This window comes from Mobula birostris, chromosome 5 (assembly GCF_030028105.1).
Source record: "Mobula birostris isolate sMobBir1 chromosome 5, sMobBir1.hap1, whole genome shotgun sequence".
Lineage (NCBI taxonomy): Eukaryota > Metazoa > Chordata > Chondrichthyes > Myliobatiformes > Myliobatidae > Mobula > Mobula birostris.
In genome coordinates, this window is record NC_092374.1 from 98,152,406 (window position 1) to 98,165,733 (window position 13,328).

At 63.6% G+C, this 13,328-nt stretch overlaps 1 protein-coding gene across 3 annotated transcripts in view; it reads right to left on the minus strand.

Annotated features, from left to right (window-relative positions):
• The window catches only part of LOC140197915 (calmodulin-binding transcription activator 2-like), a 216,123-nt gene extending 204,457 nt beyond the window's left edge, over positions 1 to 11,666 (minus strand). Inside the window, exon 1 of one of the 3 annotated variants that reach the window (XM_072258518.1) lies at positions 11,530 to 11,666. The gene's annotated coding sequence lies outside the window, so the exon portion shown is untranslated. The remainder of the gene's footprint in view (positions 1 to 11,529) is intronic. The other 2 variants (XM_072258515.1, XM_072258516.1) reach the window with 2 other exon arrangements.
• Positions 11,667 to 13,328: the final 1,662 nt, after the last annotated feature.

Below are 13,328 nucleotides of genomic sequence, written 5' to 3' on the forward strand. Positions count from 1 at the left end.
TCTCCATATTCCGTTCTCTCCCTCCACATCTCCCTCCTCTCCTTCCCCTTCGCATCCTCTCCCCTCCTTCTATTTTTTTCTACCCTACCCTTCGCCTCATCCCAACCCCCCTTTTCGTCCGTCACCTGCTACTCACCACGCTCCCTTTGCCTCACCCCTTACTCACCACACTCTCCCCCTCTCACCCCTTACTCACCACGCACGCCCTCACTCACCCCTTACTCACCACCTCCCCTCCCTCACCCCTCACTCACCACACTCTCCTTCCCTCACCCCTTACACACCACCTCCCTGTCCCTCACCCCCTCACCTTACTGACCACTTTCCCCCTCCTTCACCCCTTAACCACTCTCCTCTCACCCCTTACTCACCACCTTACCCCTCCCTCACCCGTTACTCACCACTTACCCCCTCCCTCACCCCTTACTCACTACCTACACTTCCCTCACCACTTACTCACTACCTCCCCCTCACACCCCTCCCTCACCCCTTATTCACCACCTTCCCCCTCCCTCACCCCTTACTCACTACCTCCCCCTTCCTCACCCCTTACTCACTACCTCCCCCTCCCTCACCCCTTACTCACAACATTCCCCCCCTCTCACCCCTTACTCACCACGCACGCCCTCACTCACCCCTTACTCACCACCTCCCCTCCCTCACCCCTCACTCACCACACTCTCCTTCCCTCACCCCTTACACACCACCTCCCTGTCCCTCACCCCCTCACCTTACTGACCACTTTCCCCCTCCTTCACCCCTTAACCACTCTCCTCTCACCCCTTACTCACCACCTTACCCCTCCCTCACCCGTTACTCACCACTTACCCCCTCCCTCACCCCTTACTCACTACCTACACTTCCCTCACCACTTACTCACTACCTCCCCCTCACACCCCTCCCTCACCCCTTATTCACCACCTTCCCCCTCCCTCACCCCTTACTCACTACCTCCCCCTTCCTCACCCCTTACTCACTACCTCCCCCTCCCTCACCCCTTACTCACAACATTCCCCCTCCCTCACCCCTTACTCACCACCTCCCCTCCCTCACCCCTTACACACCACCTCCCCTCCCTCACCCCTCACTCACCACCTTCCCCCTCCCTCACCCCTTACTCACCACCTCCCCTCCCTCACCCCTTACACACCACCTCCCCTCCCTCACCCCTCACTCACCACCTCCCCTCCTTCACCCCTCACTCACCACCTTCCCCTCCCTCACCCCTCACTCACCACCTTCCCCCTCCCTCACACCTCACTCACCACCTTCCTCTCACCCCTTTCTCACTACCTCCCCTCACTCACCACCTCCCCTCCCTCACCCCTTACTCATACCCTCCCTCACCCCTTACTCACCACCTCCCCTCCCTCACCCCTCACTCACAACCTTCCCCCTCCCTCACCCCTCACTCACCACCTCCCCTCCCTCACCCCTCACTCACCCCTTACTCACCACCTTCCCCCTCACCCCTTACTCACCACCTTCCCCCTCCCTCACCCCTTACTCACTACCTCCCCCTCCCTCACCCCTTACACACCACCTCCCCTCCCTCACCCCTCACTCACCCGTTACTCACCACCTTCCCCTCCTTCACCCCTTACACACCACCTCCCCCTCCCTCACCCCTCACTCACCACCTCCCCCTCCCTCACCCCTGACACACCACCTCCCTGTCCCTCACCCCCTCCACCTCCCTCACCTCTTACTCACCACCTCCCCCTCCCTCACCCCTTACTCAGTACACTCCCCCTCCCCTTACCACCTGACCCCTCCCTCACCCCTTACTCACTACCTCCCCCTTCCTCACCACCGTCCCCCACCCTCACCCCTTACTCACTACCTCCCCTCCCTCACCCCTTACTCAACACCTCTGCTCCGTCACCCCTTACTCACCCCTCACTCACTAACTCCCTCTCCCTCACCCCTTACTCACCACCTCCCCTCCTTCACCCCTTACACACCACCTCCCCTCCCTCACCCCTCACTCACCACCTTCCCCCTCCCTCACCCCTTACTCACTACCTCCCCCTCCCTCACCACATACTCACTACCTCCCCCTCACTCACCCCTTACTCACCACACTCCCCCTCCCTCATCCCTTACTCACTACCTTCCCCCTCCCTCAGCCCTTACTCACCACCTCCCCTCCCTCACTACCTCCCCCTCCCTCAGCCCTTACTCACCACCTCCCCTTCCCTCACCCCTTACTCACCACCTCCCCTCCCTCACCCCTTACACACCACCTCCCCTCCCTCACCCCTTGCACACCACCTCCCCTCCCTCACCCCTTACACACCACCTCCCCTCCCTCACCACCTTCCCCCGCCCTCACCCCTCACTCACCACCTCCCCTCCCTCACCCATTACACACCACCTCCCCTCCCTCACCCCTCACTCACCACCACCCCCTCCCTCACCCCTTACTCACCACCTTCCACCTCCCTCACACCTCACTCACCACCTTCCACCTCCCTCACCCCTTACTCACCACCTCCCCCTCCCTCACCCCTCAGTCACAACCTTCCCCCTCCCTCACCCCTCACTCATCACCTCCCCTCCCTCACCCCTCACTCACCCCTTACTCACCACCTTCCCCCTCACCCCTTACTCACCCCCTCCCCCTCCCTCACCCCTCACTCACCACCTCCCCCTCCCTCACCCCTGACACACCACCTCCCTGTCCCTCACCCCCTCACCTCTTACTCACCACCGTCACCCACCCTCACCCCTTACTCACTACCTCCCCTCCCTCACCCCTTACTCAACACCGCCGCTCCGTCACCCCTTACTCACCCCTCACACACTAACTCTCTCTCCCTCACCCCTTACTCACCACCTCCCCTCCCTCACCCCTTACACACCACCTCCCCTCCCTCACCCCTCACTCACCACCTTCCCTCTCCCTCACCCCTTACTCACTACCTCCCCCTCACTCACCCCTTACTCACCACACTCCCCCTCCCTCATCCCTTACTCACTACCTTCCCCCTCCCTCAGCCCTTACTCACAACCTTCCCCCTCCCTCAGCCCTTACTCACCATCTCCCCTCCCTCACCCCTCACTCACTACCTCCCCCTCCCTCAGCCCTTACTCACCACCTCCCCTCCCTCACCCCTTACTCACCACCTCCCCTCCCTCACCCCTTACACACCACCTCCCCTCCCTCACCCCTTACACACCACCTTCCCTCCCTCACCCCTCACTCACCACCTTCCCCCGCCCTCACCCCTCACTCACCACCTCCCCTCCCTCACCCATTACACACCACCTCCCCTCCCTCACCCCTCACTCACCACCACCCCCTCCCTCACCCCTTACTCACCACCTTCCACCTCCCTCACACCTTACTCACCACGTTCCTCTCACCCCTTACTCACTACCTCCTCCTAACTCACCACCTCCCCTCCCTCACCCCTCAATCACCCCTCACTCACCACCTTCCCCCTCACTCACCACCTTTCCCCTCCCTCACCCCTTACTCACCACCTCCCCTCCTTCACCCTTCACTCACCACCTTCCCCTCCCTCACCCATCACACACCACCTTCCCCTCCCTCACCCCTCACTCACCACCTTCCCCCTCCCTCACACCTTACTCACTACCTTCCCCCTCCCTCACCCCTTACTCACCACCTCCGCTCCTTCACCCCTTACTCACCACCTCCACCTCCCTCACCCCTTACTCACCACACTTCCCCTCCCTCACCCCTCACTCACCCCTTACTCACTACCTCCCCCTCCCTCACCCCTTACTCACCACACTTCCCCTCCCTCACCCCTTACTCACCACCTTCCACTCCCTCATCCCTCGCTCACCACCTCCCCCTCCCTCACCCCTCACTCACCACACTTCCCCTCCCTCACCCCTTACTCACCACACTTCCCCTCCCTCACCCCTCACTCACCCCTTACTCACTACCTCCCCCTCCCTCACCCCTTACTCACCACACTTCCCCTCCCTCACCCCTTACTCACCACCTTCCACTCCCTCATCCCTCGCTCACTACCTCCCCCTCCCTCACCCCTTACTCACCACCTTCCGCTCCTTCACCCCTTACTCACCACCTTCCCTCTCCCTCACCCCTTACTCACTACCTCCCCCTCCCTCACCCCTTACACACCACCTCCCCTCCCTCACCCCTCACTCACCCGTTACTCACCACCTTCCCCTCCTTCACCCCTTACACACCACCTCCCCTCCCTCACCCCTCACTCACCCGTTACTCACCACCTCCCCTTCTCTCACCCCTTACTCACCACCTCCCCCTCCCTCACCCCTTACTCACCACCTTCCCCTCCCTCACTACCTCCCCCTCCCTCACTCCTTACTCAGCAGCTCCCTCTCCCTCACCCCTTGCTCACCAGTTTCCTTTCACCCCTCTCTCACCACCTTCCCCTCCCTCACCCCTTATTCACTACCCTCCTCTCAGCCCTTACTCACCACCTTCCCCCTCCCTCACCCTTCACTCACCACCTCCCCGTCCCTCACCCCTCACTCACCACCTCCAATCCCTCACACCTTGTTCACCACCTTCCTCTCACCCCTCACTCAGCACCTCCCCCCCTCACCCATTACTCACTAACTCCCCTTCCCTCACCCCCTGCACACTGCCTTCCCCTTCCCTCACCCCTTACTGACTACCTCCCCCCCTCACCCCTCAATCACCACCTTCCCCTCCCTCACCTCTTACTCACCACCTCCCCCTCCCTCACCCCTTACTCACCACACTCCACCTCCCTCACCCCTTATTACCTCTCCCTTACTCACCACCTCCCCTCCCTCACCCCTTACTCACCACCTCCGCTCCTTCACCCTTCACTCACCACCTTCCCTTCCCTCACCCCTCACTCACCACCTCCCCTCCCTCACCCCTCACTCACCACCTTCCACCTCCCTCACACCTCACTCACCACCTTCCACCTCCCTCACCCCTTACTCACCACCTCCCCCTCCCTCACCCCTCAGTCACAACCTTCCCCCTCCCTCACCCCTCACTCATCACCTCCCCTCCCTCACCCCTCACTCACCCCTTACTCACCACCTTCCCCCTCACCCCTTACTCACCCCCTCCCCCTCCCTCACCCCTCACTCACCACCTCCCCCTCCCTCACCCCTGACACACCACCTCCCTGTCCCTCACCCCCTCACCTCTTACTCACCACCTCCCCCTCCCTCACCCCTTACTCAGTACACTCCCCCTCCCCCACCCCTTACTCACTACCTCCCCCTTCCTCACCACCGTCACCCACCCTCACCCCTTACTCACTACCTCCCCTCCCTCACCCCTTACTCAACACCGCCGCTCCGTCACCCCTTACTCACCCCTCACACACTAACTCTCTCTCCCTCACCCCTTACTCACCACCTCCCCTCCCTCACCCCTTACACACCACCTCCCCTCCCTCACCCCTCACTCACCACCTTCCCCCTCCCTCACCCCTTACTCACTACCTCCCCCTCACTCACCCCTTACTCACCACACTCCCCCTCCCTCATCCCTTACTCACTACCTTCCCCCTCCCTCAGCCCTTACTCACAACCTTCCCCCTCCCTCAGCCCTTACTCACCATCTCCCCTCCCTCACCCCTCACTCACTACCTCCCCCTCCCTCAGCCCTTACTCACCACCTCCCCTCCCTCACCCCTTACTCACCACCTCCCCTCCCTCACCCCTTACACACCACCTCCCCTCCCTCACCCCTTACACACCACCTTCCCTCCCTCACCCCTCACTCACCACCTTCCCCCGCCCTCACCCCTCACTCACCACCTCCCCTCCCTCACCCATTACACACCACCTCCCCTCCCTCACCCCTCACTCACCACCACCCCCTCCCTCACCCCTTACTCACCACCTTCCACCTCCCTCACACCTTACTCACCACGTTCCTCTCACCCCTTACTCACTACCTCCTCCTAACTCACCACCTCCCCTCCCTCACCCCTCACTCACCACCTTCCCCCTCACTCACCACCTTTCCCCTCCCTCACCCCTTACTCACCACCTCCCCTCCTTCACCCTTCACTCACCACCTTCCCCCTCCCTCACACCTTACTCACTACCTTCCCCCTCCCTCACCCCTTACTCACCACCTCCGCTCCTTCACCCCTTACTCACCACCTCCACCTCCCTCACCCCTTACTCACCACACTTCCCCTCCCTCACCCCTCACTCACCCCTTACTCACTACCTCCCCCTCCCTCACCCCTTACTCACCACACTTCCCCTCCCTCACCCCTTACTCACCACCTTCCACTCCCTCATCCCTCGCTCACCACCTCCCCCTCCCTCACCCCTCACTCACCACACTTCCCCTCCCTCACCCCTTACTCACCACACTTCCCCTCCCTCACCCCTCACTCACCCCTTACTCACTACCTCCCCCTCCCTCACCCCTTACTCACCACACTTCCCCTCCCTCACCCCTTACTCACCACCTTCCACTCCCTCATCCCTCGCTCACTACCTCCCCCTCCCTCACCCCTTACTCACCACCTTCCGCTCCTTCACCCCTTACTCACCACCTTCCCTCTCCCTCACCCCTTACTCACTACCTCCCCCTCCCTCACCCCTTACACACCACCTCCCCTCCCTCACCCCTCACTCACCCGTTACTCACCACCTTCCCCTCCTTCACCCCTTACACACCACCTCCCCTCCCTCACCCCTCACTCACCCGTTACTCACCACCTCCCCTTCTCTCACCCCTTACTCACCACCTCCCCCTCCCTCACCCCTTACTCACCACCTTCCCCTCCCTCACTACCTCCCCCTCCCTCACTCCTTACTCAGCAGCTCCCTCTCCCTCACCCCTTGCTCACCAGTTTCCTTTCACCCCTCTCTCACCACCTTCCCCTCCCTCACCCCTTATTCACTACCCTCCTCTCAGCCCTTACTCACCACCTTCCCCCTCCCTCACCCTTCACTCACCACCTCCCCGTCCCTCACCCCTCACTCACCACCTCCAATCCCTCACACCTTGTTCACCACCTTCCTCTCACCCCTCACTCAGCACCTCCCCCCCCTCACCCATTACTCACTAACTCCCCTTCCCTCACCCCCTGCACACTGCCTTCCCCTTCCCTCACCCCTTACTGACTACCTCCCCCCCTCACCCCTCAATCACCACCTTCCCCTCCCTCACCTCTTACTCACCACCTCCCCCTCCCTCACCCCTTACTCACCACACTCCACCTCCCTCACCCCTTATTACCTCTCCCTTACTCACCACCTCCCCTCCCTCACCCCTTACTCACCACCTCCGCTCCTTCACCCTTCACTCACCACCTTCCCTTCCCTCACCCCTCACTCACCACCTCCCCTCCCTCACCCCTCACTCACCACCTTCCCCTCCCTCACCCCTCACTCACCACCTTCCCCCTCCCTCACACCTCACTCACCACCTTCCTCTCACTCCTTTCTCACTACCTCCCCTCACTCACCACCTCCCCTCCCTCACCCCTTACTCATACCCTCCCTCACCCCTTACTCACCAACTCCCCTCCCTCACCCCTCACTCACAACCTTCCCCCTCCCTCACCCCTCACTCACCACCTCCCCTCCCTCACCCCTCACTCACCCCTTACTCACCACCTTCCCCCTCACCCATTACTCACCACCTCCCCCTCCCTCACCCCTCACTCACCACCTCCCCCTCCCTCACCCCTGACACACCACCTCCCTGTCCCTCACCTCTTACTCACCACCTCCCCCTCCCTCACCCCTTACTCAGCACACTCCCCCTCCCCTTACCACCTGACCCCTCCCTCACCCCTTACTCACCCGTTACTCACCACCTTCCCCTCCTTCACCCCTTACACACCACCTCCCCTCCCTCACCCCTCACTCACCCGTTACTCACCACCTTCCCCTCCTTCACCCCTTACACACCACCTCCCCTCCCTCACCCCTCACTCACCCGTTACTCACCACCTCCCCTTCTCTCACCCCTTACTCACCAGCTCTCCCTCCCTCACCCCTTACTCACCACCTCCCCCTCCCTCACTACCTCCCCCTCCCTCACTCCTTACTCAGCAGCTCCCTCTCCCTCACCCCTTGCTCACCAGTTTCCTTTCACCCCTCTCTCACCACCTTCCCCTCCCTCACCCCTTATTCACTACCCTCCTCTCAGCCCTTACTCACCACCTTCCCCCTCCCTCACCCTTCACTCACCACCTCCCCGTCCCTCACCCCTCACTCACCACCTCCCCGTCCCTCACCCCTCACTCACCACCTTCCTCTCACCCCTCACTCACTGCCTCCCCCTCCCTCACCCCTTACTCAGCACCTCTCCCTCCCTCACCCTTTACTCACCACATTCCCCCTTCCTCACCCTCTTCTCACCTCCTCCCCCTCCCTCACCCCTCACTCACCACCTTCCCCCTCCCTCACCCCTCACTCACCACCTTCCCCCTCCCTCACCCCTTACTCACCACCTTCCTCTCACCCCTCACTCACTGCCTCCCCCTCCCTCACCCCTTACTCAGCACCTCTCCCTCCCTCACCCCTTACTCACCACCTCCCCCTCCCTCACCCCTCACTCACCACCTTCCCCCTCCCTCACCCCTCACTCACCACCTTCCCCCTCCCTCACCCCTTACTCACCACCTCCCCCTCCCTCACCACTTACTCACTGCCTCCCCCTCCCTCACCCCTCACTCACCACCTTCCTCACCCCTTACTCACCACCTTCTTTTCACCCGTTACTCACTACCTTCCCCCTCCCTCACCCCTCACTCACCACACTCCCCCTCCCTCACCCCTCACTCACCACCTTCCTCTTCCTCACTCCTTACTCACCACCTTCCCCCTCCCTCACCCCTCACTCACCACACTCCCCCTCCCTCACCCCTCACTCACCACCTTCCCCCTCCCTCACCCCTTACTCACCACACACCCCCTCCCTCACCCCTTACTCACCACCTCCCCGTCCCTCACCCCTCACTCACCACCTCCCCGTCCCTCACCCCTTACTCACCACCTTCCCCCTCCCTCACCCCTTACTCACCACACACCCCCTCCCTCACACCTTACTCACCACCTCCCCGTCCCTCACCCCTCACTCACCACCTCCCCGTCCCTCACCCCTCACTCACCACCTTCCTCTTCCTCACTCCTTACTCACCACCTTCCCCCTCCCTCACCCCTCACTCACCACACTCCCCCTCCCTCACCCCTCACTCACCACCTTCCTCTTCCTCACCCCTTACTCACCACCTTCCCCCTCCCTCACCCCTTATTCACCACCTTCCTCTCACCCCTCACTCACCAGCTCTCCCTCCCTCACCCCTTACTCACCACCTTCCCCCTCCCTCACCCCTTACTCACCACACACCCCCTCCCTCACCCCTTACTCACCACCTCCCCGTCCCTCACCCCTCACTCACCACCTCCCCGTCCCTCACCCCTTACTCACCACCTTCCCCCTCCCTCACCCCTTACTCACCACACACCCCCTCCCTCACCCCTTACTCACCACCTCCCCGTCCCTCACCCCTCACTCACCACCTCCCCGTCCCTCACCCCTCACTCACCACCTCCAATCCCTCACACCTTGTTCACCACCTTCCTCTCACCCCTCACTCACCACCTTCCCCTCCCTCACCCCTTACTCACCACCTTCCCCCCCTCACCCTTACTCATCACCCTACCCCCCTCACCCTTTATTCACCACCCTCCTCTCACCCCTCACTCAGCACCTCCCCCCCTCACCCATTACTCACTAACTCCCCTTCCCTCACCCCCTGCACACTGCCTTCCCCTTCCCTCACCCCTTACTGACTACCTCCCCCCTCACCCCTCAATCACCACCTTCCCCTCCCTCACCTCTTACTCACCACCTCCCCCTCCCTCACCCCTTACTCACCACACTCCACCTCCCTCATGCCTTATTACCTCTCCCTTACTCACCACCTCGCCCTCTCTCATCCCTTACTCACCACACTTCCCCTCCCTCACCCCTCACTCATCCCTTACTCACTACCTCCCCCTCCCTCACCCCTTACTCACCACCTACCCCTCCCTCACCCCTTACTCACCACCTCCTCCTCCCTCACCCCTCACTCACTACCTCCCCCTCTGCCCTCACTCACTACCTCCCCCTCCCTCACCCCTAACTCACTACCTCCCCCTCCCTCACCCCTTACTCAGCACCTCCCCCTCCCTCACCCCTTACTCACCACCTTCCCCCTCCCTCACCCCTTACACACCACCTCCCCCTCCCTCACCCCTTACTCACCACCTCCCCCTCCCTCACCCCTTACTCACCACCTTCCCCTCCCTCACCCCTTACTCACCACCTTCCCCCTCCCTCACCCCTTACTCACCATCTTCCCCCTCCCTCACCCCTCACTCACCACCTTCCCCCTCCCTCACCCCTTACTCACCACACTCCACCTCCCTCACCCCTTATTACCTCTCCCTTACTCACCACCTCGCCCTCCCTCACCCCTTACTCACCACACTTCCCCTCCCTCACCCCTCACTCACCCCTTACTCACTACCTCCCCCTCCCTCACCCCTTACTCACCACCTTCCCCTCCCTCACCCCTTACTCACCATCTCCTCCTCCCTCACCCACTACCTCCCCCTCTGCCCTCACTCACTACCTCCCCCTCCCTCACCCCTAACTCACTACCTCCCCCTCCCTCACCCCTTACTCAGCACCTCCCCCTCCCTCACCCCTTACTCACCACCTTCCCCCTCCCTCACCCCTTACACACCACCTCCCCCTCCCTCACCCCTTACTCACCACCTTCCCCCTCCCTCACCCCTTACTCACCACCTCCCCCTCCCTCACCCCTCACTCACCACCTTCCCCCTTACTCACCACCTTCCCCCTCCCTCACCCCTTACTCACCACCTCCCCCTCCCTCACCCCTCACTCACCACCTTCCCCCTTACTCACCACCTTCCCCCTCCCTCACCCCTTACTCACCACCTCCCCCTCCCTCACCACCTCCCCCTCCCTCACCCCTCACTCACCACATTCCCCCTCCCTCACCACTTACTCACTGCCTCCCCCTCCCTCACCACCTTCCTCACCCCTTACTCACCACCTTCTTTTCACCCGTTTCTCACTACCTTCCCCCTCCCTCACCCCTCACTCACCACACTCCCCCTCACTCACCCCTCACTCACCACACTCCCCCTCCCTCACCCCTCACTCACCACCTTCCTCTTCCTCACCCCTTACTCACCACCTTCCCCCTCCCTCACCCCTTATTCACCACCTTCCTCTCACCCCTCACTCACCACCTCCCCCTCCCTCACCCCTTACTCACAACGTTCCTCTCACCCCTCACTCACCACCTCCCCCTCCCTCAGTCCTTACTCACCCCCTCTCCTTCCCTCACCTGTTACTCACCACTTCCCCTCACCCTTTACTCACTACCTCCCTCTCACTCACCCTCTCTCCCTCCCTCACCACACTCCCCCTCCCTCACCCCACTCCTTATTCACCACCCTCACCCTCTCACATCCTCCTCCCCCTCACACCCTCCCCTTTCCACTGCCGGCGCCACCTACCGGTCCCTCTGAGGACTCGGGTGACGTCGACGTTCACATCACGATTTTCCGCTCATCACGCGGCCGGAATTGGCTTCACGTCATCGTCTTTGTCGGGAGGAGTGACTGCGGGCGGTCGGGAGGAGTGACTGCCGGCTGACGGGAGGGGTGACTGCGGGCGGTCGGGAGGAGTGACTGCGGGCGGTCGGGAGGGGTGACTGCGGGCGGTCGGGAGGGGTGACTGCGGGCGGTCGGGAGGGGTGACTGCGGGCGGTCGGGAGGAGTGACTGCGGGCGGTCGGGAGGGGTGACTGCGGGCGGTCGGGAGGAGTGACTGCCGGCTGACGGGAGGGGTGACTGCGGGCGGTCGGGAGGGGTGACTGCGGGCGGTCGGGAGGGGTGACTGCGGGCGGTCGGGAGGAGTGACTGCGGGCGGTCGGGAGGAGTGACTGCCGGCTGACGGGAGGGGTGACTGCGGGCGGTCGGGAGGAGTGACTGCGGGCGGTCGGGAGGAGTGACTGCCGGCTGACAGGAGGGGTGACTGCGGGCGGTCGGGAGGGGTGACTGCGGGCGGTCGGGAGGGGTGACTGCGGGCGGTCGGGAGGAGTGACTGCGGGCGGTCGGGAGGGGTGACTGCGGGCGGTCGGGAGGAGTGACTGCGGGCGGTCGGGAGGGGTGACTGCGGGCGGTCGGGAGGAGTGACTGCCGGCTGACAGGAGGGGTGACTGCGGGCGGTCGGGAGGAGTGACTGCGGGCGGTCGGGAGGGGTGACTGCGGGCGGTCGGGAGGAGTGACTGCGGGCGGTCGGGAGGAGTGACTGCCGGCTGACGGGAGGGGTGACTGCCGGCTGACGGGAGGGGTGACTGCGGGCTGACGGGAGGAGTGACTGCGGGCGGTCGGGAGGGGTGACTGCGGGCGGTCGGGAGGAGTGACTGCGGGCGGTCGGGAGGGGTGACTGCGGGCGGTCGGGAGGAGTGACTGCGGGCGGTCGGGAGGGGTGACTGCCGGCTGACGGGAGGGGTGACTGCGGGCGGTCGGGAGGAGTGACTGCGGGCGGTCGGGAGGGGTGACTGCGGGCGGTCGGGAGGGGTGACTGCGGGCGGTCGGGAGGAGTGACTGCGGGCGGTCGGGAGGGGTGACTGCGGGCGGTCGGGAGGGGTGACTGCCGGCTGACGGGAGGGGTGACTGCGGGCGGTCGGGAGGAGTGACTGCGGGCGGTCGGGAGGAGTGACTGCGGGCGGTCGGGAGGAGTGACTGCGGGCGGTCGGGAGGAGTGACTGCCGGCTGACGGGAGGGGTGACTGCGGGCGGTCGGGAGGGGTGACTGCCGGCTGACGGGAGGGGTGACTGCGGGCTGACGGGAGGAGTGACTGCGGGCGGTCGGGAGGAGTGACTGCCGGCTGACGGGAGGAGTGACTGCCGGCTGACGGGAGGAGTGACTGCCGGCTGACGGGAGGGGTGACTGCCGGCTGACGGGAGGGGTGACTGCGGGCTGACGGGAGGGGTGACTGCGGGCGGTCGGGAGGAGTGACTGCCGGCTGACGGGAGGGGTGACTGCGGGCGGTCGGGAGGGGTGACTGCGGGCGGTCGGGAGGGGTGACTGCGGGCGGTCGGGAGGAGTGACTGCCGGCTGACGGGAGGAGTGACTGCCGGCTGACGGGAGGGGTGACTGCGGGCGGTCGGGAGGGGTGACTGCGGGCGGTCGGGAGGAGTGACTGCCGGCTGACGGGAGGAGTGACTGCCGGCTGACGGGAGGGGTGACTGCGGGCGGTCGGGAGGGGTGACTGCGGGCGGTCGGGAGGGGTGACTGCGGGCGGTCGGG